The sequence below is a fragment of the Aplidium turbinatum genome, chromosome 6 (genome assembly GCF_918807975.1).
Source record: "Aplidium turbinatum chromosome 6, kaAplTurb1.1, whole genome shotgun sequence".
NCBI lineage: Eukaryota > Metazoa > Chordata > Ascidiacea > Aplousobranchia > Polyclinidae > Aplidium > Aplidium turbinatum.
The window spans coordinates 28673177-28698762 of record NC_137477.1 but is presented as its reverse complement, the minus strand read 5'-3'; the positions used below and the strand labels follow the sequence as shown (position 1 = coordinate 28698762).

General features: G+C 41.2%; 51 non-coding genes across 51 annotated transcripts; all 51 read left to right on the top strand.

Annotated features, from left to right (window-relative positions):
- Positions 1–2152: 2152 nt before the first annotated feature.
- LOC145773309 (5S ribosomal RNA) lies at positions 2153–2271 on the top strand. The gene has a single exon (XR_014289704.1). It is a non-coding gene; the product is annotated as a 5S ribosomal RNA (ribosomal RNA).
- Positions 2272–2495: 224 nt separating this feature from the next.
- LOC145773308 (5S ribosomal RNA) lies at positions 2496–2614 on the top strand. The gene has a single exon (XR_014289703.1). It is a non-coding gene; the product is annotated as a 5S ribosomal RNA (ribosomal RNA).
- A 222-nt stretch (positions 2615–2836) lies between these two features.
- LOC145773324 (5S ribosomal RNA) lies at positions 2837–2955 on the top strand. The gene has a single exon (XR_014289718.1). It is a non-coding gene; the product is annotated as a 5S ribosomal RNA (ribosomal RNA).
- A 222-nt stretch (positions 2956–3177) lies between these two features.
- On the top strand, positions 3178–3296 carry LOC145773307 (5S ribosomal RNA). The gene has a single exon (XR_014289702.1). It is a non-coding gene; the product is annotated as a 5S ribosomal RNA (ribosomal RNA).
- A 217-nt stretch (positions 3297–3513) lies between these two features.
- Positions 3514–3632, top strand: LOC145773306 (5S ribosomal RNA). Its single transcript, XR_014289701.1, has one exon. It is a non-coding gene; the product is annotated as a 5S ribosomal RNA (ribosomal RNA).
- Positions 3633–3847: 215 nt separating this feature from the next.
- LOC145773323 (5S ribosomal RNA) lies at positions 3848–3966 on the top strand. The gene has a single exon (XR_014289717.1). It is a non-coding gene; the product is annotated as a 5S ribosomal RNA (ribosomal RNA).
- A 215-nt stretch (positions 3967–4181) lies between these two features.
- Positions 4182–4300, top strand: LOC145773058 (5S ribosomal RNA). Its single transcript, XR_014289476.1, has one exon. It is a non-coding gene; the product is annotated as a 5S ribosomal RNA (ribosomal RNA).
- Positions 4301–4527: 227 nt separating this feature from the next.
- On the top strand, positions 4528–4646 carry LOC145773305 (5S ribosomal RNA). Its single transcript, XR_014289700.1, has one exon. It is a non-coding gene; the product is annotated as a 5S ribosomal RNA (ribosomal RNA).
- Positions 4647–4863: 217 nt separating this feature from the next.
- LOC145773303 (5S ribosomal RNA) lies at positions 4864–4982 on the top strand. The gene has a single exon (XR_014289698.1). It is a non-coding gene; the product is annotated as a 5S ribosomal RNA (ribosomal RNA).
- Positions 4983–5202: 220 nt separating this feature from the next.
- Positions 5203–5321, top strand: LOC145773378 (5S ribosomal RNA). The gene has a single exon (XR_014289768.1). It is a non-coding gene; the product is annotated as a 5S ribosomal RNA (ribosomal RNA).
- A 215-nt stretch (positions 5322–5536) lies between these two features.
- LOC145773302 (5S ribosomal RNA) lies at positions 5537–5655 on the top strand. The gene has a single exon (XR_014289697.1). It is a non-coding gene; the product is annotated as a 5S ribosomal RNA (ribosomal RNA).
- Positions 5656–5882: 227 nt separating this feature from the next.
- LOC145773301 (5S ribosomal RNA) lies at positions 5883–6001 on the top strand. Its single transcript, XR_014289696.1, has one exon. It is a non-coding gene; the product is annotated as a 5S ribosomal RNA (ribosomal RNA).
- Positions 6002–6223: 222 nt separating this feature from the next.
- Positions 6224–6342, top strand: LOC145773300 (5S ribosomal RNA). Its single transcript, XR_014289695.1, has one exon. It is a non-coding gene; the product is annotated as a 5S ribosomal RNA (ribosomal RNA).
- Positions 6343–6559: 217 nt separating this feature from the next.
- On the top strand, positions 6560–6678 carry LOC145773299 (5S ribosomal RNA). Its single transcript, XR_014289694.1, has one exon. It is a non-coding gene; the product is annotated as a 5S ribosomal RNA (ribosomal RNA).
- Positions 6679–6904: 226 nt separating this feature from the next.
- Positions 6905–7023, top strand: LOC145773298 (5S ribosomal RNA). The gene has a single exon (XR_014289693.1). It is a non-coding gene; the product is annotated as a 5S ribosomal RNA (ribosomal RNA).
- A 1292-nt stretch (positions 7024–8315) lies between these two features.
- On the top strand, positions 8316–8434 carry LOC145773297 (5S ribosomal RNA). The gene has a single exon (XR_014289692.1). It is a non-coding gene; the product is annotated as a 5S ribosomal RNA (ribosomal RNA).
- A 217-nt stretch (positions 8435–8651) lies between these two features.
- LOC145773295 (5S ribosomal RNA) lies at positions 8652–8770 on the top strand. Its single transcript, XR_014289691.1, has one exon. It is a non-coding gene; the product is annotated as a 5S ribosomal RNA (ribosomal RNA).
- Positions 8771–8987: 217 nt separating this feature from the next.
- Positions 8988–9106, top strand: LOC145773294 (5S ribosomal RNA). The gene has a single exon (XR_014289690.1). It is a non-coding gene; the product is annotated as a 5S ribosomal RNA (ribosomal RNA).
- A 215-nt stretch (positions 9107–9321) lies between these two features.
- On the top strand, positions 9322–9440 carry LOC145772940 (5S ribosomal RNA). The gene has a single exon (XR_014289366.1). It is a non-coding gene; the product is annotated as a 5S ribosomal RNA (ribosomal RNA).
- Positions 9441–10895: 1455 nt separating this feature from the next.
- On the top strand, positions 10896–11014 carry LOC145773293 (5S ribosomal RNA). The gene has a single exon (XR_014289689.1). It is a non-coding gene; the product is annotated as a 5S ribosomal RNA (ribosomal RNA).
- Positions 11015–11229: 215 nt separating this feature from the next.
- Positions 11230–11348, top strand: LOC145773291 (5S ribosomal RNA). Its single transcript, XR_014289687.1, has one exon. It is a non-coding gene; the product is annotated as a 5S ribosomal RNA (ribosomal RNA).
- A 4273-nt stretch (positions 11349–15621) lies between these two features.
- On the top strand, positions 15622–15740 carry LOC145773290 (5S ribosomal RNA). Its single transcript, XR_014289686.1, has one exon. It is a non-coding gene; the product is annotated as a 5S ribosomal RNA (ribosomal RNA).
- Positions 15741–15955: 215 nt separating this feature from the next.
- On the top strand, positions 15956–16074 carry LOC145773548 (5S ribosomal RNA). Its single transcript, XR_014289921.1, has one exon. It is a non-coding gene; the product is annotated as a 5S ribosomal RNA (ribosomal RNA).
- A 227-nt stretch (positions 16075–16301) lies between these two features.
- On the top strand, positions 16302–16420 carry LOC145773289 (5S ribosomal RNA). Its single transcript, XR_014289685.1, has one exon. It is a non-coding gene; the product is annotated as a 5S ribosomal RNA (ribosomal RNA).
- Positions 16421–16635: 215 nt separating this feature from the next.
- LOC145773288 (5S ribosomal RNA) lies at positions 16636–16754 on the top strand. The gene has a single exon (XR_014289684.1). It is a non-coding gene; the product is annotated as a 5S ribosomal RNA (ribosomal RNA).
- Positions 16755–16975: 221 nt separating this feature from the next.
- On the top strand, positions 16976–17094 carry LOC145773287 (5S ribosomal RNA). Its single transcript, XR_014289683.1, has one exon. It is a non-coding gene; the product is annotated as a 5S ribosomal RNA (ribosomal RNA).
- A 220-nt stretch (positions 17095–17314) lies between these two features.
- LOC145773286 (5S ribosomal RNA) lies at positions 17315–17433 on the top strand. Its single transcript, XR_014289682.1, has one exon. It is a non-coding gene; the product is annotated as a 5S ribosomal RNA (ribosomal RNA).
- A 215-nt stretch (positions 17434–17648) lies between these two features.
- Positions 17649–17767, top strand: LOC145773285 (5S ribosomal RNA). The gene has a single exon (XR_014289681.1). It is a non-coding gene; the product is annotated as a 5S ribosomal RNA (ribosomal RNA).
- A 222-nt stretch (positions 17768–17989) lies between these two features.
- Positions 17990–18108, top strand: LOC145773284 (5S ribosomal RNA). The gene has a single exon (XR_014289680.1). It is a non-coding gene; the product is annotated as a 5S ribosomal RNA (ribosomal RNA).
- Positions 18109–18325: 217 nt separating this feature from the next.
- On the top strand, positions 18326–18444 carry LOC145773283 (5S ribosomal RNA). Its single transcript, XR_014289679.1, has one exon. It is a non-coding gene; the product is annotated as a 5S ribosomal RNA (ribosomal RNA).
- A 217-nt stretch (positions 18445–18661) lies between these two features.
- Positions 18662–18780, top strand: LOC145773282 (5S ribosomal RNA). The gene has a single exon (XR_014289678.1). It is a non-coding gene; the product is annotated as a 5S ribosomal RNA (ribosomal RNA).
- A 215-nt stretch (positions 18781–18995) lies between these two features.
- Positions 18996–19114, top strand: LOC145773318 (5S ribosomal RNA). The gene has a single exon (XR_014289712.1). It is a non-coding gene; the product is annotated as a 5S ribosomal RNA (ribosomal RNA).
- A 215-nt stretch (positions 19115–19329) lies between these two features.
- LOC145773429 (5S ribosomal RNA) lies at positions 19330–19448 on the top strand. The gene has a single exon (XR_014289811.1). It is a non-coding gene; the product is annotated as a 5S ribosomal RNA (ribosomal RNA).
- A 227-nt stretch (positions 19449–19675) lies between these two features.
- On the top strand, positions 19676–19794 carry LOC145773279 (5S ribosomal RNA). Its single transcript, XR_014289676.1, has one exon. It is a non-coding gene; the product is annotated as a 5S ribosomal RNA (ribosomal RNA).
- A 220-nt stretch (positions 19795–20014) lies between these two features.
- LOC145773278 (5S ribosomal RNA) lies at positions 20015–20133 on the top strand. Its single transcript, XR_014289675.1, has one exon. It is a non-coding gene; the product is annotated as a 5S ribosomal RNA (ribosomal RNA).
- Positions 20134–20350: 217 nt separating this feature from the next.
- LOC145773277 (5S ribosomal RNA) lies at positions 20351–20469 on the top strand. Its single transcript, XR_014289674.1, has one exon. It is a non-coding gene; the product is annotated as a 5S ribosomal RNA (ribosomal RNA).
- Positions 20470–20684: 215 nt separating this feature from the next.
- Positions 20685–20803, top strand: LOC145773316 (5S ribosomal RNA). Its single transcript, XR_014289710.1, has one exon. It is a non-coding gene; the product is annotated as a 5S ribosomal RNA (ribosomal RNA).
- A 215-nt stretch (positions 20804–21018) lies between these two features.
- On the top strand, positions 21019–21137 carry LOC145773310 (5S ribosomal RNA). The gene has a single exon (XR_014289705.1). It is a non-coding gene; the product is annotated as a 5S ribosomal RNA (ribosomal RNA).
- A 227-nt stretch (positions 21138–21364) lies between these two features.
- Positions 21365–21483, top strand: LOC145773356 (5S ribosomal RNA). Its single transcript, XR_014289747.1, has one exon. It is a non-coding gene; the product is annotated as a 5S ribosomal RNA (ribosomal RNA).
- A 215-nt stretch (positions 21484–21698) lies between these two features.
- LOC145773276 (5S ribosomal RNA) lies at positions 21699–21817 on the top strand. Its single transcript, XR_014289673.1, has one exon. It is a non-coding gene; the product is annotated as a 5S ribosomal RNA (ribosomal RNA).
- A 221-nt stretch (positions 21818–22038) lies between these two features.
- LOC145773375 (5S ribosomal RNA) lies at positions 22039–22157 on the top strand. Its single transcript, XR_014289766.1, has one exon. It is a non-coding gene; the product is annotated as a 5S ribosomal RNA (ribosomal RNA).
- A 215-nt stretch (positions 22158–22372) lies between these two features.
- LOC145773275 (5S ribosomal RNA) lies at positions 22373–22491 on the top strand. Its single transcript, XR_014289672.1, has one exon. It is a non-coding gene; the product is annotated as a 5S ribosomal RNA (ribosomal RNA).
- A 225-nt stretch (positions 22492–22716) lies between these two features.
- Positions 22717–22835, top strand: LOC145773274 (5S ribosomal RNA). The gene has a single exon (XR_014289671.1). It is a non-coding gene; the product is annotated as a 5S ribosomal RNA (ribosomal RNA).
- A 222-nt stretch (positions 22836–23057) lies between these two features.
- Positions 23058–23176, top strand: LOC145773273 (5S ribosomal RNA). The gene has a single exon (XR_014289670.1). It is a non-coding gene; the product is annotated as a 5S ribosomal RNA (ribosomal RNA).
- Positions 23177–23393: 217 nt separating this feature from the next.
- LOC145773272 (5S ribosomal RNA) lies at positions 23394–23512 on the top strand. The gene has a single exon (XR_014289669.1). It is a non-coding gene; the product is annotated as a 5S ribosomal RNA (ribosomal RNA).
- Positions 23513–23732: 220 nt separating this feature from the next.
- On the top strand, positions 23733–23851 carry LOC145773271 (5S ribosomal RNA). The gene has a single exon (XR_014289668.1). It is a non-coding gene; the product is annotated as a 5S ribosomal RNA (ribosomal RNA).
- A 220-nt stretch (positions 23852–24071) lies between these two features.
- Positions 24072–24190, top strand: LOC145773270 (5S ribosomal RNA). Its single transcript, XR_014289667.1, has one exon. It is a non-coding gene; the product is annotated as a 5S ribosomal RNA (ribosomal RNA).
- A 222-nt stretch (positions 24191–24412) lies between these two features.
- On the top strand, positions 24413–24531 carry LOC145773268 (5S ribosomal RNA). Its single transcript, XR_014289665.1, has one exon. It is a non-coding gene; the product is annotated as a 5S ribosomal RNA (ribosomal RNA).
- Positions 24532–24748: 217 nt separating this feature from the next.
- LOC145773267 (5S ribosomal RNA) lies at positions 24749–24867 on the top strand. Its single transcript, XR_014289664.1, has one exon. It is a non-coding gene; the product is annotated as a 5S ribosomal RNA (ribosomal RNA).
- Positions 24868–25087: 220 nt separating this feature from the next.
- On the top strand, positions 25088–25206 carry LOC145773266 (5S ribosomal RNA). The gene has a single exon (XR_014289663.1). It is a non-coding gene; the product is annotated as a 5S ribosomal RNA (ribosomal RNA).
- Positions 25207–25426: 220 nt separating this feature from the next.
- On the top strand, positions 25427–25545 carry LOC145773265 (5S ribosomal RNA). Its single transcript, XR_014289662.1, has one exon. It is a non-coding gene; the product is annotated as a 5S ribosomal RNA (ribosomal RNA).
- The last annotated feature ends 41 nt before the right edge of the window (positions 25546–25586 follow it).

Below are 25586 nucleotides of genomic sequence, written 5' to 3'. Positions count from 1 at the left end.
ATGCATACATAGCAATATTGTATTATGTAATGTCATTTTCATGTAACAAAGCAATCACCCATGCAGATTTAGTTATATTTTTGTGTTGTATACACATCACAGGATATGATGATAGGATCTATACTGCTGCTTTATTTATCAGAACTCAAAACATCCAGAAACTTTGTAACATATGTTACAGCTATGTTAGTGCAAAGGATGAAACCGACCAGGGGCGTAGCCAGCTCAAAATTTCGGAAGGGAAGCAAATTAGTATTTTAGTGCATGTGAGTTGTTGTTTCGTATGACGTCATAAGTCCGAGCGGTTTTCATTTAGTCCAGGGTTGTCCAAAGCCTGGCCCGCGGGCCGCATGCGGCCCGCGACCTCCTTCAATGCGGCCCGCCGCCTCTTCTAGAAAACTTTTAAAAATTACCGTATATCCTCGCATATAAGCCGACCCTAGAAAAACAACCTTAAAATGGTAAATTAATAAAAATCCGCATATAAGTGACATAACAACCAAGTATGATACCCTGATACCCTGATTGAAGACTTCAACAAGCGATTTCAAGATTTCCGGCACCTTGAGAAAAACTTCAATGTATTCAATGCTCCGCTGACTATAACTATATCAGAAGCCGATGACGATTTGCAGCTTGAATTGTGTGACTTGCAAAGTGACCAGTTTTTATTAAGCAAAGCTACACTGCCAATCACTCAATTTTGGCCTCTTCTTTCTGAAGAGCATTATCCTAATTTACGCCGTTTTGGATTGCACTTGCTGTCAATGTTTGGCAGTACCTACCTTTGTGAAGCAGCATTTTCCGCAATGAAGTCGATTAAATCCAAAGAGAGGAATCTACTTAAACAAACATCTCTCGAAGCCTGCCTTCGTTTAGCCTTAACCTCAGTTGACATTGACACAAAGGAGCTGGCTTCCAAAATACAGGCACACCCATCTCACTGAATTTTAAGTAAACTGTACCGTTTTACGTACTTCCTTAAATATTTTTTACGAATAAATTTATGGTTTATTCTTATTCATACTTGTCAGTTATTTTTAAGGTTTCCTGGTCTACTGACGTTGCTTAAAATTTCCAAAACTCTCTTATTCGTAGTATTCACATCTTAGCTTCTTTAATCTATTCCCCAATATGTTTTTATGATAAATATAAAGATTCATTTACACATGTACGTGTTTTACTTTACATCTGGTACGGTGAGACAGTGTATAAGAGGAAAAATGTCAACTGCGGCCCGCGATCTAATTTCCTTGCCGAATGCGTCCCGCGTCCCATAAAGTTTGGACAACCCTGATTTAGTCAATTCATGAGGACGTTGTTGCATTGGTGGGCTATGAGGTATCCTCCTTGAAGCTTGGTTACTGGACACTCCAATATGGTCTGTGGACTGATTTGGGGCGTTGCATTTTGGGCAGTTTTGTTGAGTTGTTATCCCCAACACAGCAACGAGTCACCGAAGGCGCAGCACCCACAGGTGGGTATGGGGGAGCTCCCGAAAAAAATTTGAAAAAATATCAAAAAATTGCGCATTCTGACACTACTTTCAGCCAAAATAAATTATAAAACTTTGTCAAATAATGCTGTATCAAAGTATGAAAATTTTATTTAAAATGTTTTGGGGGTGGTGAAGGAAGTTATCAAGGTTCATTGTTCGGGATTCAAGCAAAAAGAAGTATATAGCAATAAGTTCTTTACATTTGCAACAAAATTTCGAGAGTGATCGTTGAATTTGCTGGCAAGAAAATGAATGAATACTCGACCGTATCACTCATTATCATTCTCTCCAGGTAATAAGTTACTAGTTGATTTCGTAAATGAAGCAACAATGATTCTAATTTTTCTCGCTTGGCTTTTGTCACTGAGAAAATACTGTCTTAACTAATTTTCTAGAAAATGCAAGTTGAGTTTGTGTAATTACTGTATGTTTGCAGGTCAAAAATAACACATTTTACAACAACAGGCGCGGCCATACAAAAATGTCTCGCTGGCCGAACTTTAGACACCGCTGATTTAATTCAACCCTTTCCGGACTTTTTGCAATGAAAAGTTACAGATGACAGCATCAAATGGCAAAATTTGGCGACGTCTGAATTGATGCACAACATGTAGGCTATAGTTAGGCTTTTCAATCGGTTTAAATTGCACTGACGCCTACGACCATATCACGTTGAGAACACCCCATCTCGTCCGATCTGGGAAGTTAAGCAACGTCGAGCCTGGTTAGTACTTGGATGGGTGACCGCCTGGGAATACCAGGTGTTGTAGGCTTTTTTCTTTTTTCTTTTCTTTTGATCTTTAATGAAAGATATCTCGATATTATTTCCCTTTGGACAAAAAGTTATGCACTTTACGTCATGAAAAGAGACCATTTTGCGAAAAACCTGGCATCGAATCCCAGCCTGGACAGCTACGTTTGAAAGGAGACTGCTTCAATTTGCTTTAAAGCTTTGTTCAAAAAGCAAGATAAAAGCGTTGTTTTAAACTGCACTAACGCCTACGACCATATCACGTTGAGAACACCCCATCTCGTCCGATCTGGGAAGTTAAGCAACGTCGAGCCTGGTTAGTACTTGGATGGGTGACCGCCTGGGAATACCAGGTGTTGTAGGCTTTTTTCTTTTCTTTTCTTTTAATCTTTAATGAAAGATATCTCGATACTATTACATTTAGGACAAAAATTTATTCATTTTACGTCATGAAAAGAGACCATTTCGCAAAAAACCTGGCATCGAATCCCAGCCTGGGCAGCTACGTTTCAAACGAGATTGCTTCAATTTGCTTTAGAGCTTCGTTCAAAAAGCAAGATAAAAGCGTTAGTTTAAATTGCACTGACGCCTACGACCATATCACGTTGAGAACACTCCATCTCGTCCGATCTGGGAAGTTAAGCAACGTCGAGCCTGGTTAGTACTTGGATGGGTGACCGCCTGGGAATACCAGGTGTTGTAGGCTTTTTTCTTTTCTTTTCTTTTAATCTTTAATGAAAGATATCTCGATACTATTACATTTAGGACAAAAATTTATTCATTTTACGTCATGAAAAGAGACCATTTCGCGAAAAACCTGGCATCGAATCCCAGCCTGGGCAGCTACGTTTCAAACGAGATTGCTTCAATTTGCTTTCGAGCTTCGTTCAAAAAGCAAGATAAAAGCGTTAGTTTAAATTGCACTGACGCCTACGACCATATCACGTTGAGAACACCCCATCTCGTCCGATCTGGGAAGTTAAGCAACGTCGAGCCTGGTTAGTACTTGGATGGGTGACCGCCTGGGAATACCAGGTGTTGTAGGCTTTTTTCTTTTCTTTTCATCTTTAATGAAAGACATCTCGATACTATTACATTTAGGACAAAAAATTATTCATTTTACGTCATGAAAAGAGACCATTTCGCGAAAAACCTGGCATCGAATCCCAGCCTGGGCAGCTACGTTTCAAACGAGATTGCTTCAATTTGCTTTAGAGCTTCGTTCAAAAAGCAAGATAAAAGCGTTAGTTTAAATTGCACTGACGCCTACGACCATATCACGTTGAGAACACCCCATCTCGTCCGATCTGGGAAGTTAAGCAACGTCGAGCCTGGTTAGTACTTGGATGGGTGACCGCCTGGGAATACCAGGTGTTGTAGGCTTTTTTCTGTTTTTCATCTTTAATGAAAGATATCTCGATACTATTACAGTTAGGACAAAAGTTTATTCATTTTACGTCATGAAAAGAGACCATTTCGCGAAAAACCTGGCATCGAATCCCAGCCTGGGCAGCTACGTTTCAAACGAGATTGCTTCAATTTGCTTTAGAGCTTCGTTCAAAAAGCAAGATAAAAGCGTTAGTTTAAATTGCACTGACGCCTACGACCATATCACGTTGAGAACACTCCATCTCGTCCGATCTGGGAAGTTAAGCAACGTCGAGCCTGGTTAGTACTTGGATGGGTGACCGCCTGGGAATACCAGGTGTTGTAGGCTTTTTTCTGTTTTTCATCTTTAATGAAAGATATCTCGATACTACTACAGTTAGGACAAAAATTTATTCATTTTACGTCATGAAAAGAGACCATTTCGCGAAAAACCTAGCATCGAATCCCAGCCTGGGCAGCTACGTTTCAAACGAGATTGCTTCAATTTGCTTTAGAGCTTCGTTCAAAAAGCAAGATAAAAGCGTTAGTTTAAATTGCACTGACGCCTACGACCATATCACGTTGAGAACACCCCATCTCGTCCGATCTGGGAAGTTAAGCAACGTCGAGCCTGGTTAGTACTTGGATGGGTGACCGCCTGGGAATACCAGGTGTCGTAGGCTTTTTTCTTTTCTTTTCTTTTCTTTTGATCTTTAATGAAAGATATCTCGATATTATTACATTTAGGACAAAAATTTATTCATTTTACGTCATGAAAAGAGACCATTTCGCGAAAAACCTGGCATCGAATCCCAGCCTGGGCAGCTACGTTTCAAACGAGATTGCTTCAATTTGCTTTAGAGCTTCGTTCAAAAAGCAAGATAAAAGCGTTAGTTTAAATTGCACTGACGCCTACGACCATATCACGTTGAGAACACCCCATCTCGTCCGATCTGGGAAGTTAAGCAACGTCGAGCCTGGTTAGTACTTGGATGGGTGACCGCCTGGGAATACCAGGTGTTGTAGGCTTTTTTCTTTTCTTTTCATCTTTAATGAAAGACATCTCGATACTATTACATTTAGGACAAAAAATTATTCATTTTACGTCATGAAAAGAGACCATTTCGCGAAAAACCTGGCATCAAATCCCAGCCTGGACAACTACGTTTGAAAGGAGACTGCTTTAATTTGCTTTAAAGCTTCGTTCAAAAAGCAAGATAAAAGCGTTGTTTTAAACTGCACTAACGCCTACGACCATATCACGTTGAGAACACCCCATCTCGTCCGATCTGGGAAGTTAAGCAACGTCGAGCCTGGTTAGTACTTGGATGGGTGACCGCCTGGGAATACCAGGTGTTGTAGGCTTTTTTCTTTTCTGTTTTTCATCTTTAATGAAAGATATCTCGATACTATTACATTTAGGACAAAAAATTATTCATTTTACGTCATGAAAAGAGACCATTTCGCAAAAAACCTGGCATCGAATCCCAGCTTGGGCAGCTACGTTTCAAACGAGATTGCTTCAATTTGCTTTAGAGCTTCGTTCAAAAAGCAAGATAAAAGCGTTAGTTTAAATTGCACTGACGCCTACGACCATATCACGTTGAGAACACCCCATCTCGTCCGATCTGGGAAGTTAAGCAACGTCGAGCCTGGTTAGTACTTGGATGGGTGACCGCCTGGGAATACCATGTGTTGTAGGCTTTTTTCTGTTTTTCATCTTTAATGAAAGATATCTCGATACTATTACAGTTAGGACAAAAGTTTATTCATTTTACGTCATGAAAAGAGACCATTTCGCGAAAAACCTGGCATCGAATCCCAGCCTGGGCAGCTACGTTTCAAACGAGATTGCTTCAATTTGCTTTAGAGCTTCGTTCAAAAAGCAAGATAAAAGCGTTAGTTTAAATTGCACTGACGCCTACGACCATATCACGTTGAGAACACCCCATCTCGTCCGATCTGGGAAGTTAAGCAACGTCGAGCCTGGTTAGTACTTGGATGGGTGACCGCCTGGGAATACCAGGTGTTGTAGGCTTTTTTCTTTTTTCTTTTCTTTCTTTTGATCTTTAATGAAAGATATCTCGATATTATTTCCCTTTGGACAAAAAGTTATGCACTTTACGTCATGAAAAGAGACCATTTTGCGAAAAACCCTAATCGAATCCCAGCCTGGACAGCTACGTTTGAAAGGAGACTGCTTCAATTTGCTTTAAAGCTTTGTTCAAAAAGCAAGATAAAAGCGTTGTTTTAAACTGCACTAACGCCTACGACCATATCACGTTGAGAACACCCCATCTCGTCCGATCTGGGAAGTTAAGCAACGTCGAGCCTGGTTAGTACTTGGATGGGTGACCGCCTGGGAATACCAGGTGTTGTAGGCTTTTTTCTTTTCTTTTCTTTTAATCTTTAATGAAAGATATCTCGATACTATTACATTTAGGACAAAAATTTATTCATTTTACGTCATGAAAAGAGACCATTTCGCGAAAAACCTGGCATCGAATCCCAGCCTGGGCAGCTACGTTTCAAACGAGATTGCTTCAATTTGCTTTGGAGCTTCGTTCAAAAAGCAAGATAAAAGCGTTAGTTTAAATTGCACTGACGCCTACGACCATATCACGTTGAGAACACCCCATCTCGTCCGATCTGGGAAGTTAAGCAACGTCGAGCCTGGTTAGTACTTGGATGGGTGACCGCCTGGGAATACCAGGTGTTGTAGGCTTTTTTCTTTTCTTTTCATCTTTAATGAAAGACATCTCGATACTATTACATTTAGGACAAAAAATTATTCATTTTACGTCATGAAAAGAGACCATTTCGCGAAAAACCTGGCATCGAATCCCAGCCTGGGCAGCTACGTTTCAAACGAGATTGCTTCAATTTGCTTTAGAGCTTCGTTCAAAAAGCAAGATAAAAGCGTTAGTTTAAATTGCACTGACGCCTACGACCATATCACGTTGAGAACACCCCATCTCGTCCGATCTGGGAAGTTAAGCAACGTCGAGCCTGGTTAGTACTTGGATGGGTGACCGCCTGGGAATACCAGGTGTTGTAGGCTTTTTTCTTTTCTTTTCTTTCTTTTCATCTTTAATGAAAGATATCTCGATACTATTACATTTAGGACAAAAATTTATTCAATTTACGTCATGAAAAGAGACCATTTCGCAAAAAACATGGCATCGAATCCCAGCCTGGGCAGCTACGTTTCAAACGAGATTGCTTCAATTTGCTTTAGAGCTTCGTTCAAAAAACAAGATAAAAGCGTTAGTTTAAATTGCACTGACGCCTACGACCATATCACGTTGAGAACACCCCATCTCGTCCGATCTGGGAAGTTAAGCAACGTCGAGCCTGGTTAGTACTTGGATGGGTGACCGCCTGGGAATACCAGGTGTTGTAGGCTTTTTTCTTTTCTGTTTTTCATCTTTAATGAAAGATATCTCGATACTATTACATTTAGGACAAAAATTTATTCATTTTACGTCATGAAAAGAGACCATTTCGCAAAAAACATGGCATCGAATCCCAGCCTGGGCAGCTACGTTTCAAACGAGATTGCTTCAATTTGCTTTAGAGCTTCGTTCAAAAAACAAGATAAAAGCGTTAGTTTAAATTGCACTGACGCCTACGACCAGTGGCGGCTCGTCCATAGAAACTGCAAAACTGCAGCACCCCCTGCACATTTCAGTATTTTATTTTTTTTATTAATTTAACGTTTTTTTTTCGTGTTCTTTATAGATCCTACCGACTGGAAGTTTCATAATTTCTGGGTTTTAAAAAATATGATGATTTTTTAAGTTTTGTATTTGGCAGCTCTGAACTGCAAGCCCTGCAGTTGCGATCTTATAAAAGAAGAACAAAGAGAAATTGTGACGTCATATTTTGGCTGAGGTTGCTTCAAATCCCACAATTTCGAACTGCAAATTTTGCAGTTGCTGGTCACGTGGTCAGGCTAGCTACTGTTGCAAATACTGTTGTTTTCAAGCACGATATTAGGTGACTGCGACTGATGCTGTTACAAGGTTAGACTAATGTGCTTTGCTTTCTGCACAAAAAGATAAAGCTTAGACTAGGTTTTCATTAGTGTTGTTAAATTAAATTTAAGAAAAGCTCTACCAATAAATTTTTGTAGTTACCAAACCTGGTGGATTTTTTATAAACTAAATGTAACCTAGGTTCATTGTTAACTTACGATAATAAGTTAAGGCCAAAGGTCACATGCTAAAACAGCCTATTTAAACTTGATGAACATCAGGAAATTAAGTGCTCAAATAGCCTCAGAATTCATAAAATACCACTAAAATAAGGTAAAATTTAATGGGGGTCACGTCCCTAGACCTCTTGGCATCGCGCCTTTGGCGCTCGCTCTTTCACGTATAGTCTACTTCCGGTTGCAGCACCCCCTGCTATAAATACCACGAGCCGCCACTGCTTGGATGGGTGACCGCCTGGGAATACCAGGTGTTGTAGGCTTTTTTCTTTTCTTTTCTTTTAATCTTTAATGAAAGATATCTCGATACTATTACATTTAGGACAAAAATTTATTCATTTTACGTCATGAAAAGAGACCATTTCGCGAAAAACCTGGCATCGAATCCCAGCCTGGGCAGCTACGTTTCAAACGAGATTGCTTCAATTTGCTTTCGAGCTTCGTTCAAAAAGCAAGATAAAAGCGTTAGTTTAAATTGCACTGACGCCTACGACCATATCACGTTGAGAACACCCCATCTCGTCCGATCTGGGAAGTTAAGCAACGTCGAGCCTGGTTAGTACTTGGATGGGTGACCGCCTGGGAATACCAGGTGTTGTAGGCTTTTTTCTTTTCTTTTCATCTTTAATGAAAGACATCTCGATACTATTACATTTAGGACAAAAAATTATTCATTTTACGTCATGAAAAGAGACCATTTCGCGAAAAACCTGGCATCGAATCCCAGCCTGGGCAGCTACGTTTCAAACGAGATTGCTTCAATTTGCTTTAGAGCTTCGTTCAAAAAGCAAGATAAAAGCGTTAGTTTAAATTGCACTGACGCCTACGACCATATCACGTTGAGAACACCCCATCTCGTCCGATCTGGGAAGTTAAGCAACGTCGAGCCTGGTTAGTACTTGGATGGGTGACCGCCTGGGAATACCAGGTGTTGTAGGCTTTTTTCTTTTCTTTTCATCTTTAATGAAAGACATCTCGATACTATTACATTTAGGACAAAAAATTATTCATTTTACGTCATGAAAAGAGACCATTTCGCGAAAAACCTGGCATCGAATCCCAGCCTGGGCAGCTACGTTTCAAACGAGATTGCTTCAATTTGCTTTAGAGCTTCGTTCAAAAAGCAAGATAAAAGCGTTAGTTTAAATTGCACTGACGCCTACGACCATATCACGTTGAGAACACCCCATCTCGTCCGATCTGGGAAGTTAAGCAACGTCGAGCCTGGTTAGTACTTGGATGGGTGACCGCCTGGGAATACCAGGTGTTGTAGGCTTTTTTCTGTTTTTCATCTTTAATGAAAGATATCTCGATACTACTACAGTTAGGACAAAAATTTATTCATTTTACGTTATGAAAAGAGACCATTTCGCGAAAAACCTAGCATCGAATCCCAGCCTGGGCAGCTACGTTTCAAACGAGATTGCTTCAATTTGCTTTAGAGCTTCGTTCAAAAAGCAAGATAAAAGCGTTAGTTTAAATTGCACTGACGCCTACGACCATATCACGTTGAGAACACCCCATCTCGTCCGATCTGGGAAGTTAAGCAACGTCGAGCCTGGTTAGTACTTGGATGGGTGACCGCCTGGGAATACCAGGTGTCGTAGGCTTTTTTCTTTTCTTTTCTTTTCTTTTGATCTTTAATGAAAGATATCTCGATATTATTACATTTAGGACAAAAATTTATTCATTTTACGTCATGAAAAGAGACCATTTCGCGAAAAACCTGGCATCGAATCCCAGCCTGGGCAGCTACGTTTCAAACGAGATTGCTTCAATTTGCTTTAGAGCAGGGCTTCCCGATTGGGGGTGCTCGCACCCCCAGGGGGTGCGAGTAGCTGTTTCTAGGGGTGCGAGAATCCACCGAGGAAAATGAGCTATACTGTATATAGAGATGAATTTTTTTAACGATGGAGGTGGTGCTTATCTCTTAGACTTAGAGCATTCTATGTTGGCCTATACGGCACAATGCACAACAACAACAAGAAAATACCACCCGACAAGTAACAAAAAGGCTGTGGTCCGAACGTCACGTGATTGGTGGAGGGATAATGCAATAATATTGTGTCAGCAATTTGCTCATTGTTGGCAATTTCTTATCATACACATTGGGAAAGAACGCATTTTAAGCGAGAACGAAGTTTTTCACGTTATAGACTGTGGATTGACTTACGAAAAGGAAAGTGTCAGCTACTGGTTGAACGGATAATTTCGTAAAGGCAGGAGAAAGGTCATAGATCTTGATTAACGTCATTGTGTTCTCAGTTTGTGTTATTTCATTATTTATCTGATTTTGCATTTTGTGCTGTGGCGTAGCCAAGGGGGAGGAGGTTGGGGGTTACAACCCTCTTTTGGCACGCGTGTGACGTCACGATATTGAAAATGATGATTCCAGTCTCTTTATGCTTGAAATTGATGCTTTGAGTCTAAAAGAAAATTGCCTAATTTTAAACAAAACTGCATTAAAAGAGCGAGTTTTGGCAATACCAAACATTCAAACATCTCAGCCAGGAATTAGCAACATGAAAACATAGAGACTTATAGCTTTATTTCCGAAAAATGCCGAAGAAAACATGATCTTATCCTTTTGCTATGCCACCTGATAGCACCATTTTACAGGAATATTCATACCCACGTTTTTGTTTAAAATGCTCTCAGAATGCACCAAATTCAAAGTACGTTTTCAAAATTTTCTGGGGGAGTCCCCCCAGCCCCCCCGCCGCTTGGTGCCGTCTTACACGAACACGCCGTCGGGCTTCGCCCCCCGGTCTTCAAAAAAACCCCTCTCAAAATTCCTGGCTACGCTGCTGATTTTGTGTGATCGTGTTGTTGAAGGCTGTCCTTTTTCCTATTTATTAGCCATATAAAGGACGGTGAGCTGCTTTTCTGCGTGGTCTTCGTACATATTTTGAATTATTTCTCAGAAACACTCCGCTTCAAAACAGGGGGTGCGAAATTGGCTTCATCAATCCCATGGGGTGCGGGGTGATAAACGAATCGGGAAGCCCTGCTTTAGAGCTTCGTTCAAAAAGCAAGATAAAAGCGTTAGTTTAAATTGCACTGACGCCTACGACCATATCACGTTGAGAACACCCCATCTCGTCCGATCTGGGAAGTTAAGCAACGTCGAGCCTGGTTAGTACTTGGATGGGTGACCGCCTGGGAATACCAGGTGTTGTAGGCTTTTTTCTGTTTTTCATCTTTAATGAAAGATATCTCGATACTATTACATTTAGGACAAAAGTTTATTCATTTTACGTCATGAAAAGAGACCATTTCGCAAAAAACCTAGCATCGAATCCCAGCCTGGGCAGCTACGTTTCAAACGAGATTGCTTCAATTTGCTTTAGAGCTTCGTTCAAAAAGCAAGATAAAAGCGTTAGTTTAAATTGCACTGACGCCTACGACCATATCACGTTGAGAACACCCCATCTCGTCCGATCTGGGAAGTTAAGCAACGTCGAGCCTGGTTAGTACTTGGATGGGTGACCGCCTGGGAATACCAGGTGTTGTAGGCTTTTTTCTTTTCTTTTCATCTTTAATGAAAGACATCTCGATACTATTACATTTAGGACAAAAAATTATTCATTTTACGTCATGAAAAGAGACCATTTCGCGAAAAACCTGGCATCGAATCCCAGCCTGGGCAGCTACGTTTCAAACGAGATTGCTTCAATTTGCTTTAGAGCAGGGCTTCCCGATTCGTTTATCACCCCACACCCCTTGGGATTGATGAAGCCAAGCTCGCACCCCCTGTTTTGAAGCAGAGTGTTTCTGAGAAAAAATTCAAAATATGTACGAAGACCACGCAGAAAAACAGCTCACCGTCCTTTATATGGCTAATAAATAGGAAAAAGGGCAGCCTTCAACAACACGATTACACAAAATCAGCAGCGTAGCCAGGAATTTTGAGAGGGGGGTTTTTGAAGACCGGCAGGCGAAGCCCGACCGCGTGTTCGTGTAAGACGGCACCCAGCGACGGGGGGGGCTGGGGGGACTCCCCCAGAAAATTTTGAAAAGTTACTTTGAATTTGGTGCATTCTGAAAGCATTTTAAACAAAAATGTGGGTATGAATATTCCTGTAAAATGGTGCTATCAGGTGGCATAGCAAAAGGATAAGATCATGTTTTCTTCGGCATTTTTCGAAAATAAAGCTAAGTCTCTATGTTTTCATGTTGCTAATTTCTGGCTGAGATGTTTGAATGTTTGGTATTGCCAAAACTCGCTCTTTTAATGCAGTTTCGTTTAAAATTAGGCAATTTTTTTTTAGACTCAAAGCATCATTCTCAAGCATAAAGAGACTGAAAGCATCATTTTCAATATCGTGACGTCACACCCGTGCCAAAAGGGGGGTTGTAACCCCCAACCCCCTCCCCCCCCTTGGCTACGCCACAGCACAAAATGCAAAATCGAATAAATAATGAAATAACACAAACTGAGAACACAATGACGTTAATCAAGATCTATGACCTTTCTCCTGCCTTTACGAAATTATCTGTTCAACCAGTAGCTGACACTTTCCTTTTCGTAAGTCAATCCACAGTCTATAACAGTGGTTCCCAACCTTTTTTGGTGTCGGGGCCGAATTTCAAACTTCAGAGTGCGTATGGAGCCGCATGAAAACACTCAAATAATTATAACGAAAATTTTAAAGCATGAAAGCATGTACCAACGAATAGCGACACTAACAAGAAAAATATCACAAATCAATTTAATGGCCAACTTGGCATTGGCTTTGAGCCAAGTTTGTCAAAGCGAGGCGCAATTGCAGAGGATGCAGTAGCTGCTTGAGGTGCTCATCGGTCAACCGATTGCGATATTTATTTTTGAGTCTGATCATTTTGCTGAAAAGTGCTTCATATGCGTAAGTTGATCCAAATACAGAGGCATTTTTCTGGGCATTGGTTTTCAAGTTGGGATACTTTCCCTCTGGAACTCGACTCCAAAATTCAAGTAGCAACTCCAATTGTAAATTATCAGGAGCAGTGGCCACATTAACTGCAATAGGATTTGATTTATAATTTCACATGTCGTATCCACTGCTTTGGTACTTCGTACCCCCAAACGGTACACGTACCCCTGGTTAAGAACCCCTGGTGTAAGATGTAAAATGAAAAGTTCACTGACAGTCCAACCTCTACGACACAACGACAATGCACAGTTTGTAAACATTTTTGACTTCGTAAACTATTTTGACAAGTCAAAAAATAATCGCCCTAATTATTATAAATAGATTTTTTATATGTTTTGTGGGATTTTCAGGGGTCAATGAGAGCCGCAAGAATGCTAGCTTGGAGCCGCATGCGGCTCTAAGAGCCGCGGTTGGGAATCACTGGTCTATAACGTGAAAAACTTCGTTCTCGCGTAAAATGCGTTCTTTCCCAATGCGTATGATAAGAAATTGCCAACAATGAGCAAATTGCTGACACAATATTATCGCATTATCCCTCCACCAATCACGTGACGTTCGGACCACAGCGTTTTTGTTACTTGTCGGGTGGTATTTTCTTGTTGTTGTGCATTGTGCTGTATAGGCTAACATAGAATGCTCTAAGACAGGGGTCACCAAACTTTTTTCACTGAGGGCCGGATTGCTGCGAGATTAACAGCTGCGGGCCGGATGCAAATTGTGAAAAGATATACAACTATTTAGAATCTCCATTGACTTGAGTTGAGCACAATAAATAACAAAGTCAGCGGTGGAATAGCAAAGTTGTGATGAAAATGGAAAGGTTGCAGGAAAAGTTGTCCCCTGCTGTGATACACTACAGGGCATCGTGCTCTTGAAAAAGCATTACATCTTTTCAAATTTGGCCTAGGCTGTCCCCATTTGTGGTGGCCTAATGATAAAGGTGCAATGTGATGGTAGCCCAACAGCAACGTCAGTCCATTACAAAAAGTTTGGTAACTTTTTTCCTTATCAGTTGTAGTGCAGCTGTTATTTCCGCAGCACGTGGCGGGCCGGTTTCGGCCCGCGGGCCGTAGTTTGGTGATCCCTGCTCTAAGAGATAAGCACCACCACCTCCCTCGTTAAAAAAAATCCATCTCTATATACGGTATAGCTGTTTTTCCTGGGTGGATTCTCGCACCCCTAGAAACAGCTACTCGCACCCCCTGGGGGTGCGAGCCAGGGGCTCTATCCACTTTTAGAATTCGGGAGGGTGATTTTTGGACAGTGGGCTAAAATCGTCATAGTCATTTCAACTTCTGGGGGGCTGCGCCCCCCAGACCCCCCCATTGCAGCGTCAGCTTCTTTCTGATCGAAGCATAGGGTTTTCAAGTAGTTTCACAAAGTATGTTTCGGAAAGGACATTTGTGGGTAAGCAAACTGGTAGGCACTGCAAATGAAAACTCGAACCAATCATAAACTACGTTTTCCGTGACGTGAAAAAGGGCGAAAAGAAGATGATACAAAGCAAATCAAGTGCTGGATTTTCTATCAGCTGTTTGTTTGTTTGTTTATTTGTTTTCATATTTTTACCCTGCATTGCGAGAAAGCGGACTTGAACGCTATGCATCGGTGTATGCCTTCTGACGTACACCTGACCCACGCTGCAGCCGACGGCAATGTCCGTTTCCGGTTGTCTACTCTACTTATGACTTAAATTTGGTACTACCCATTACTCGAAATCGATCACTGAGTAGAGGCAATTATACTCATAGTGAAGTTTCTTGCCCAGAGAAACAACAGCAAGTGCGGGAGGTTGGAGTCGAACATGCAGGCTCTCGACTGCGAGCCCAACGCGCTAACCACTCGGCCACTGCTGCCGACTAAGTTGGCAGCTGGTTGGCTTTTTAGGGGTTAGGGTTAGAAAATAGTCATTTCATTGGCGTGGGTTCGATTCTCACAACTGCTATTGCTCTTTTTTGTTCTGTAATTACCAAATAAAGTTCAAAACAAAGATTAACTCTCTGGCTAAGTGCGAGAAAGGTCACAATTGGACGGTAGCCTCTTATAACATGTCCTGATTGGTTGGCGGTGTCATTCTAGTCATTTGCAGTGGCAGAATTTATTCTTGTTGAAGTGGCTACCATGCAAACTAAGTTAAAACACAGTGTAAACGCCGGTAGGCACTTTAACATTACCCACTAGTCGAAAAGGTACGCAATCATGCGTGACATGTTCATTCGCGATTCAGCTGATTTCAGTCATGTGACTCGACACGTGATATTCTGATTGAAAATTTTTGATACAAAGAAATTTAACTGAATGCTTCACCACAACCACCGTTGCCTAATGGTTAGGGCAGAGGAGTAGTAATTTCGATTTCGTGGGTTCGATTCCCACCCTCTGCTAATACTATATTTTCTTCTGCAACTGAACTGAGTGCAAGAAGGATCTTAATGACTGCAATCAATGGAGTTTATAAGGAAAATTGTGACTAAAACACAAAGCAATTTCACATTGAAAAGCAGGCACTCTTCGATGAGTGGGTGATGTAAAAGTGCCTATCGTAAACGCCTGGCTCGTAGTTCAGGGTTGCCAAACCAAAAAATCATATTGAAATGAAATGTATATTCATATTGATAAAAAATTCAAAATGTGCTAACAGCGAAAATATATTTTTCAAAATTTGATCAATAAAATATCACAAAACCTTTTCAAAGCCAAATGAGTGGGGGGGTGATTTTGCATTGATCACCCCCCCACTCCAATTAGTGGGGGGGTGATCACCCCCCTCACCCCCCCTTGGATAGAGCCCATGGTGCGAGCACCCCCAATCGGGAAGCCCTGCTTTAGAGCTTCGTTCAAAAAGCAAGATAAAAGCGTTAGTTTAAATTGCACTGACGCCTACGACCATATCACGTTGAGAACACCCCATCTCGTCCGATCTGGGAAGTTAAGCAACGTCGAGCCTGGTTAGTACTTGGATGGGTGACCGCCTGGGAATACCAGGTGTTGTAGGCTTTTTTCTGTTTTTCATCTTTAATGAAAGATATCTCGATACTATTACAGTTAGGACAAAAGTTTATTCATTTTACGTCATGAAAAGAGACCATTTCGCGAAAAACCTGGCATCGAATCCCAGCCTGGGCAGCTACGTTTCAAACGAGATTGCTTCAATTTGCTTTAGAGCTTCGTTCAAAAAGCAAGATAAAAGCGTTAGTTTAAATTGCACTGACGCCTACGACCATATCACGTTGAGAACACCCCATCTCGTCCGATCTGGGAAGTTAAGCAACGTCGAGCCTGGTTAGTACTTGGATGGGTGACCGCCTGGGAATACCAGGTGTCGTAGGCTTTTTTCTTTTCTTTTCTTTTCTTTTGATCTTTAATGAAAGATATCTCGATATTATTACATTTAGGACAAAAATTTATTCATTTTACGTCATGAAAAGAGACCATTTCGCGAAAAACCTGGCATCGAATCCCAGCCTGGGCAGCTACGTTTCAAACGAGATTGCTTCAATTTGCTTTAGAGCTTCGTTCAAAAAGCAAGATAAAAGCGTTAGTTTAAATTGCACTGACGCCTACGACCATATCACGTTGAGAACACCCCATCTCGTCCGATCTGGGAAGTTAAGCAACGTCGAGCCTGGTTAGTACTTGGATGGGTGACCGCCTGGGAATACCAGGTGTTGTAGGCTTTTTTCTGTTTTTCATCTTTAATGAAAGATATCTCGATACTATTACATTTAGGACAAAAGTTTATTCATTTTACGTCATGAAAAGAGACCATTTCGCAAAAAACCTAGCATCGAATCCCAGCCTGGGCAGCTACGTTTCAAACGAGATTGCTTCAATTTGCTTTAGAGCTTCGTTCAAAAAGCAAGATAAAAGCGTTAGTTTAAATTGCACTGACGCCTACGACCATATCACGTTGAGAACACCCCATCTCGTCCGATCTGGGAAGTTAAGCAACGTCGAGCCTGGTTAGTACTTGGATGGGTGACCGCCTGGGAATACCAGGTGTTGTAGGCTTTTTTCTTTTCTTTCTTTTGATCTTTAATGAAAGATATCTCGATATTATTTCCCTTTGGACAAAAAGTTATGCACTTTACGTCATGAAAAGAGACCATTTCGCGAAAAACCTGGCATCAAATCCCAGCCTGGACAACTACGTTTGAAAGGAGACTGCTTTAATTTGCTTTAAAGCTTCGTTCAAAAAGCAAGATAAAAGCGTTGTTTTAAACTGCACTAACGCCTACGACCATATCACGTTGAGAACACCCCATCTCGTCCGATCTGGGAAGTTAAGCAACGTCGAGCCTGGTTAGTACTTGGATGGGTGACCGCCTGGGAATACCAGGTGTTGTAGGCTTTTTTCTTTTCTGTTTTTCATCTTTAATGAAAGATATCTCGATACTATTACATTTAGGACAAAAATTTATTCATTTTACGTCATGAAAAGAGACCATTTCGCAAAAAACCTGGCATCGAATCCCAGCTTGGGCAGCTACGTTTCAAACGAGATTGCTTCAATTTGCTTTAGAGCTTCGTTCAAAAAGCAAGATAAAAGCGTTAGTTTAAATTGCACTGACGCCTACGACCATATCACGTTGAGAACACCCCATCTCGTCCGATCTGGGAAGTTAAGCAACGTCGAGCCTGGTTAGTACTTGGATGGGTGACCGCCTGGGAATACCAGGTGTTGTAGGCTTTTTTCTGTTTTTCATCTTTAATGAAAGATATCTCGATACTATTACAGTTAGGACAAAAGTTTATTCATTTTACGTCATGAAAAGAGACCATTTTGCGAAAAACCTAGCATCGAATCCCAGCCTGGACAGCTACGTTTCAAACGAGATTGCTTCAATTTGCTTTAGAGCTTCGTTCAAAAAGCAAGATAAAAGCGTTAGTTTAAATTGCACTGACGCCTACGACCATATCACGTTGAGAACACCCCATCTCGTCCGATCTGGGAAGTTAAGCAACGTCGAGCCTGGTTAGTACTTGGATGGGTGACCGCCTGGGAATACCAGGTGTTGTAGGCTTTTTTCTTTTCTTTTCTTTTAATCTTTAATGAAAGATATCTCGATACTATTACATTTAGGACAAAAATTTATTCATTTTACGTCATGAAAAGAGACCATTTCGCGAAAAACCTGGCATCGAATCCCAGCCTGGGCAGCTACGTTTCAAACGAGATTGCTTCAATTTGCTTTCGAGCTTCGTTCAAAAAGCAAGATAAAAGCGTTAGTTTAAATTGCACTGACGCCTACGACCATATCACGTTGAGAACACCCCATCTCGTCCGATCTGGGAAGTTAAGCAACGTCGAGCCTGGTTAGTACTTGGATGGGTGACCGCCTGGGAATACCAGGTGTTGTAGGCTTTTTTCTTTTCTTTTCATCTTTAATGAAAGACATCTCGATACTATTACATTTAGGACAAAAAATTATTCATTTTACGTCATGAAAAGAGACCATTTCGCGAAAAACCTGGCATCGAATCCCAGCCTGGGCAGCTACGTTTCAAACGAGATTGCTTCAATTTGCTTTAGAGCTTCGTTCAAAAAGCAAGATAAAAGCGTTAGTTTAAATTGCACTGACGCCTACGACCATATCACGTTGAGAACACCCCATCTCGTCCGATCTGGGAAGTTAAGCAACGTCGAGCCTGGTTAGTACTTGGATGGGTGACCGCCTGGGAATACCAGGTGTTGTAGGCTTTTTTCTTTTCTTTTCATCTTTAATGAAAGACATCTCGATACTATTACATTTAGGACAAAAAATTATTCATTTTACGTCATGAAAAGAGACCATTTCGCGAAAAACCTGGCATCGAATCCCAGCCTGGGCAGCTACGTTTCAAACGAGATTGCTTCAATTTGCTTTAGAGCTTCGTTCAAAAAGCAAGATAAAAGCGTTAGTTTAAATTGCACTGACGCCTACGACCATATCACGTTGAGAACACCCCATCTCGTCCGATCTGGGAAGTTAAGCAACGTCGAGCCTGGTTAGTACTTGGATGGGTGACCGCCTGGGAATACCAGGTGTTGTAGGCTTTTTTCTGTTTTTCATCTTAAATGAAAGATATCTCGATACTATTACAGTTAGGACAAAAGTTTATTCATTTTACGTCATGAAAAGAGACCATTTCGCGAAAAACCTGGCATCGAATCCCAGCCTGGGCAGCTACGTTTCAAACGAGATTGCTTCAATTTGCTTTAGAGCTTCGTTCAAAAAGCAAGATAAAAGCGTTAGTTTAAATTGCACTGACGCCTACGACCATATCACGTTGAGAACACTCCATCTCGTCCGATCTGGAAAGTTAAGCAACGTCGAGCCTGGTTAGTACTTGGATGGGTGACCGCCTGGGAATACCAGGTGTTGTAGGCTTTTTTCTGTTTTTCATCTTTAATGAAAGATATCTCGATACTACTACAGTTAGGACAAAAATTTATTCATTTTACGTTATGAAAAGAGACCATTTCGCGAAAAACCTAGCATCGAATCCCAGCCTGGGCAGCTACGTTTCAAACGAGATTGCTTCAATTTGCTTTAGAGCTTCGTTCAAAAAGCAAGATAAAAGCGTTAGTTTAAATTGCACTGACGCCTACGACCATATCACGTTGAGAACACCCCATCTCGTCCGATCTGGGAAGTTAAGCAACGTCGAGCCTGGTTAGTACTTGGATGGGTGACCGCCTGGGAATACCAGGTGTCGTAGGCTTTTTTCTTTTCTTTTCTTTTCTTTTGATCTTTAATGAAAGATATCTCGATATTATTACATTTAGGACAAAAATTTATTCATTTTACGTCATGAAAAGAGACCATTTCGCGAAAAACCTGGCATCGAATCCCAGCCTGGGCAGCTACGTTTCAAACGAGATTGCTTCAATTTGCTTTAGAGCTTCGTTCAAAAAGCAAGATAAAAGCGTTAGTTTAAATTGCACTGACGCCTACGACCATATCACGTTGAGAACACCCCATCTCGTCCGATCTGGGAAGTTAAGCAACGTCGAGCCTGGTTAGTACTTGGATGGGTGACCGCCTGGGAATACCAGGTGTTGTAGGCTTTTTTCTTTTCTGTTTTTCATCTTTAATGAAAGATATCTCGATACTATTACATTTAGGACAAAAGTTTATTCATTTTACGTCATGAAAAGAGACCATTTCGCAAAAAACCTAGCATCGAATCCCAGCCTGGGCAGCTACGTTTCAAACGAGATTGCTTCAATTTGCTTTAGAGCTTCGTTCAAAAAGCAAGATAAAAGCGTTAGTTTAAATTGCACTGACGCCTACGACCATATCACGTTGAGAACACCCCATCTCGTCCGATCTGGGAAGTTAAGCAACGTCGAGCCTGGTTAGTACTTGGATGGGTGACCGCCTGGGAATACCAGGTGTTGTAGGCTTTTTTCTTTTCTTTTCATCTTTAATGAAAGACATCTCGATACTATTACATTTAGGACAAAAAATTATTCATTTTACGTCATGAAAAGAGACCATTTCGCGAAAAACCTGGCATCGAATCCCAGCCTGGGCAGCTACGTTTCAAACGAGATTGCTTCAATTTGCTTTAGAGCTTCGTTCAAAAAGCAAGATAAAAGCGTTAGTTTAAATTGCACTGACGCCTACGACCATATCACGTTGAGAACACCCCATCTCGTCCGATCTGGGAAGTTAAGCAACGTCGAGCCTGGTTAGTACTTGGATGGGTGACCGCCTGGGAATACCAGGTGTTGTAGGCTTTTTTCTGTTTTTCATCTTTAATGAAAGATATCTCGATACTATTACAGTTAGGACAAAAGTTTATTCATTTTACGTCATGAAAAGAGACCATTTCGCGAAAAACCTGGCATCGAATCCCAGCCTGGGCAGCTACGTTTCAAACGAGATTGCTTCAATTTGCTTTAGAGCTTCGTTCAAAAAGCAAGATAAAAGCGTTAGTTTAAATTGCACTGACGCCTACGACCATATCACGTTGAGAACACTCCATCTCGTCCGATCTGGAAAGTTAAGCAACGTCGAGCCTGGTTAGTACTTGGATGGGTGACCGCCTGGGAATACCAGGTGTTGTAGGCTTTTTTCTGTTTTTCATCTTTAATGAAAGATATCTCGATACTACTACAGTTAGGACAAAAATTTATTCATTTTACGTTATGAAAAGAGACCATTTCGCGAAAAACCTAGCATCGAATCCCAGCCTGGGCAGCTACGTTTCAAACGAGATTGCTTCAATTTGCTTTAGAGCTTCGTTCAAAAAGCAAGATAAAAGCGTTAGTTTAAATTGCACTGACGCCTACGACCATATCACGTTGAGAACACCCCATCTCGTCCGATCTGGGAAGTTAAGCAACGTCGAGCCTGGTTAGTACTTGGATGGGTGACCGCCTGGGAATACCAGGTGTCGTAGGCTTTTTTCTTTTCTTTTCTTTTCTTTTGATCTTTAATGAAAGATATCTCGATATTATTACATTTAGGACAAAAATTTATTCATTTTACGTCATGAAAAGAGACCATTTCGCGAAAAACCTGGCATCGAATCCCAGCCTGGGCAGCTACGTTTCAAACGAGATTGCTTCAATTTGCTTTAGAGCTTCGTTCAAAAAGCAAGATAAAAGCGTTAGTTTAAATTGCACTGACGCCTACGACCATATCACGTTGAGAACACCCCATCTCGTCCGATCTGGGAAGTTAAGCAACATCGAGCCTGGTTAGTACTTGGATGGGTGACCGCCTGGGAATACCAGGTGTTGTAGGCTTTTTTCTGTTTTTCATCTTTAATGAAAGATATCTCGATACTATTACATTTAGGACAAAAGTTTATTCATTTTACGTCATGAAAAGAGACCATTTCGCAAAAAACCTAGCATCGAATCCCAGCCTGGGCAGCTACGTTTCAAACGAGATTGCTTCAATTTGCTTTAGAGCTTCGTTCAAAAAGCAAGATAAAAGCGTTAGTTTAAATTGCACTGACGCCTACGACCATATCACGTTGAGAACACCCCATCTCGTCCGATCTGGGAAGTTAAGCAACGTCGAGCCTGGTTAGTACTTGGATGGGTGACCGCCTGGGAATACCAGGTGTTGTAGGCTTTTTTCTTTTCTTTCTTTTGATCTTTAATGAAAGATATCTCGATATTATTTCCCTTTGGACAAAAAGTTATGCACTTTACGTCATGAAAAGAGACCATTTCGCGAAAAACCTGGCATCAAATCCCAGCCTGGACAACTACGTTTGAAAGGAGACTGCTTTAATTTGCTTTAAAGCTTCGTTCAAAAAGCAAGATAAAAGCGTTGTTTTAAACTGCACTAACGCCTACGACCATATCACGTTGAGAACACCCCATCTCGTCCGATCTGGGAAGTTAAGCAACGTCGAGCCTGGTTAGTACTTGGATGGGTGACCGCCTGGGAATACCATGTGTTGTAGGCTTTTTTCTGTTTTTCATCTTTAATGAAAGATATCTCGATACTATTACAGTTAGGACAAAAGTTTATTCATTTTACGTCATGAAAAGAGACCATTTCGCGAAAAACCTAGCATCGAATCCCAGCCTGGGCAGCTACGTTTCAAACGAGATTGCTTCAATTTGCTTTAGAGCTTCGTTCAAAAAGCAAGATAAAAGCGTTAGTTTAAATTGCACTGACGCCTACGACCATATCACGTTGAGAACACCCCATCTCGTCCGATCTGGGAAGTTAAGCAACGTCGAGCCTGGTTAGTACTTGGATGGGTGACCGCCTGGGAATACCAGGTGTTGTAGGCTTTTTTCTTTTCTTTTCTTTCTTTTGATCTTTAATGAAAGATATCTCGATATTATTTCCCTTTGGACAAAAAGTTATGCACTTTACGTCATGAAAAGAGACCATTTCGCGAAAAACCCTAATCGAATCCCAGCCTGGACAGCTACGTTTGAAAGGAGACTGCTTCAATTTGCTTTAAAGCTTTGTTCAAAAAGCAAGATAAAAGCGTTGTTTTAAACTGCACTAACGCCTACGACCATATCACGTTGAGAACACCCCATCTCGTCCGATCTGGGAAGTTAAGCAACGTCGAGCCTGGTTAGTACTTGGATGGGTGACCGCCTGGGAATACCAGGTGTTGTAGGCTTTTTTCTTTTCTTTTCTTTTAATCTTTAATGAAAGATATCTCGATACTATTACATTTAGGACAAAAATTTATTCATTTTACGTCATGAAAAGAGACCATTTCGCGAAAAACCTGGCATCGAATCCCAGCCTGGGCAGCTACGTTTCAAACGAGATTGCTTCAATTTGCTTTCGAGCTTCGTTCAAAAAGCAAGATAAAAGCGTTAGTTTAAATTGCACTGACGCCTACGACCATATCACGTTGAGAACACCCCATCTCGTCCGATCTGGGAAGTTAAGCAACGTCGAGCCTGGTTAGTACTTGGATGGGTGACCGCCTGGGAATACCAGGTGTTGTAGGCTTTTTTCTTTTCTTTTCATCTTTAATGAAAGACATCTCGATACTATTACATTTAATACAAAAAATTATTCATTTTACGTCATGAAAAGAGACCATTTCGCGAAAAACCTGGCATCGAATCCCAGCCTGGGCAGCTACGTTTCAAACGAGATTGCTTCAATTTGCTTTAGAGCTTCGTTCAAAAAGCAAGATAAAAGCGTTAGTTTAAATTGCACTGACGCCTACGACCATATCACGTTGAGAACACCCCATCTCGTCCGATCTGGGAAGTTAAGCAACGTCGAGCCTGGTTAGTACTTGGATGGGTGACCGCCTGGGAATACCAGGTGTTGTAGGCTTTTTTCTTTTCTGTTTTTCATCTTTAATGAAAGATATCTCGATACTATTACATTTAGGACAAAAATTTATTCAATTTACGTCATGAAAAGAGACCATTTCGCAAAAAACATGGCATCGAATCCCAGCCTGGGCAGCTACGTTTCAAACGAGATTGCTTCAATTTGCTTTAGAGCTTCGTTCAAAAAACAAGATAAAAGCGTTAGTTTAAATTGCACTGACGCCTACGACCATATCACGTTGAGAACACCCCATCTCGTCCGATCTGGGAAGTTAAGCAACGTCGAGCCTGGTTAGTACTTGGATGGGTGACCGCCTGGGAATACCAGGTGTTGTAGGCTTTTTTCTTTTCTGTTTTTCATCTTTAATGAAAGATATCTCGATACTATTACATTTAGGACAAAAATTTATTCATTTTACGTCATGAAAAGAGACCATTTCGCAAAAAACATGGCATCGAATCCCAGCCTGGGCAGCTACGTTTCAAACGAGATTGCTTCAATTTGCTTTAGAGCTTCGTTCAAAAAACAAGATAAAAGCGTTAGTTTAAATTGCACTGACGCCTACGACCATATCACGTTGAGAACACCCCATCTCGTCCGATCTGGGAAGTTAAGCAACGTCGAGCCTGGTTAGTACTTGGATGGGTGACCGCCTGGGAATACCAGGTGTTGTAGGCTTTTTTCTTTTCTTTTCTTTTAATCTTTAATGAAAGATATCTCGATACTATTACATTTAGGACAAAAATTTATTCATTTTACGTCATGAAAAGAGACCATTTCGCGAAAAACCTGGCATCGAATCCCAGCCTGGGCAGCTACGTTTCAAACGAGATTGCTTCAATTTGCTTTCGAGCTTCGTTCAAAAAGCAAGATAAAAGCGTTAGTTTAAATTGCACTGACGCCTACGACCATATCACGTTGAGAACACCCCATCTCGTCCGATCTGGGAAGTTAAGCAACGTCGAGCCTGGTTAGTACTTGGATGGGTGACCGCCTGGGAATACCAGGTGTTGTAGGCTTTTTTCTTTTCTTTTCATCTTTAATGAAAGACATCTCGATACTATTACATTTAGGACAAAAAATTATTCATTTTACGTCATGAAAAGAGACCATTTCGCGAAAAACCTGGCATCGAATCCCAGCCTGGGCAGCTACGTTTCAAACGAGATTGCTTCAATTTGCTTTAGAGCTTCGTTCAAAAAGCAAGATAAAAGCGTTAGTTTAAATTGCACTGACGCCTACGACCATATCACGTTGAGAACACCCCATCTCGTCCGATCTGGGAAGTTAAGCAACGTCGAGCCTGGTTAGTACTTGGATGGGTGACCGCCTGGGAATACCAGGTGTTGTAGGCTTTTTTCTTTTCTGTTTTTCATCTTTAATGAAAGATATCTCGATACTATTACATTTAGGACAAAAATTTATTCAATTTACGTCATGAAAAGAGACCATTTCGCAAAAAACATGGCATCGAATCCCAGCCTGGGCAGCTACGTTTCAAACGAGATTGCTTCAATTTGCTTTAGAGCTTCGTTCAAAAAACAAGATAAAAGCGTTAGTTTAAATTGCACTGACGCCTACGACCATATCACGTTGAGAACACCCCATCTCGTCCGATCTGGGAAGTTAAGCAACGTCGAGCCTGGTTAGTACTTGGATGGGTGACCGCCTGGGAATACCAGGTGTTGTAGGCTTTTTTCTTTTCTGTTTTTCATCTTTAATGAAAGATATCTCGATACTATTACATTTAGGACAAAAATTTATTCATTTTACGTCATGAAAAGAGACCATTTCGCAAAAAACATGGCATCGAATCCCAGCCTGGGCAGCTACGTTTCAAACGAGATTGCTTCAATTTGCTTTAGAGCTTCGTTCAAAAAACAAGATAAAAGCGTTAGTTTAAATTGCACTGACGCCTACGACCATATCACGTTGAGAACACCCCATCTCGTCCGATCTGGGAAGTTAAGCAACGTCGAGCCTGGTTAGTACTTGGATGGGTGACCGCCTGGGAATACCAGGTGTTGTAGGCTTTTTTCTTTTCTTTTCTTTTAATCTTTAATGAAAGATATCT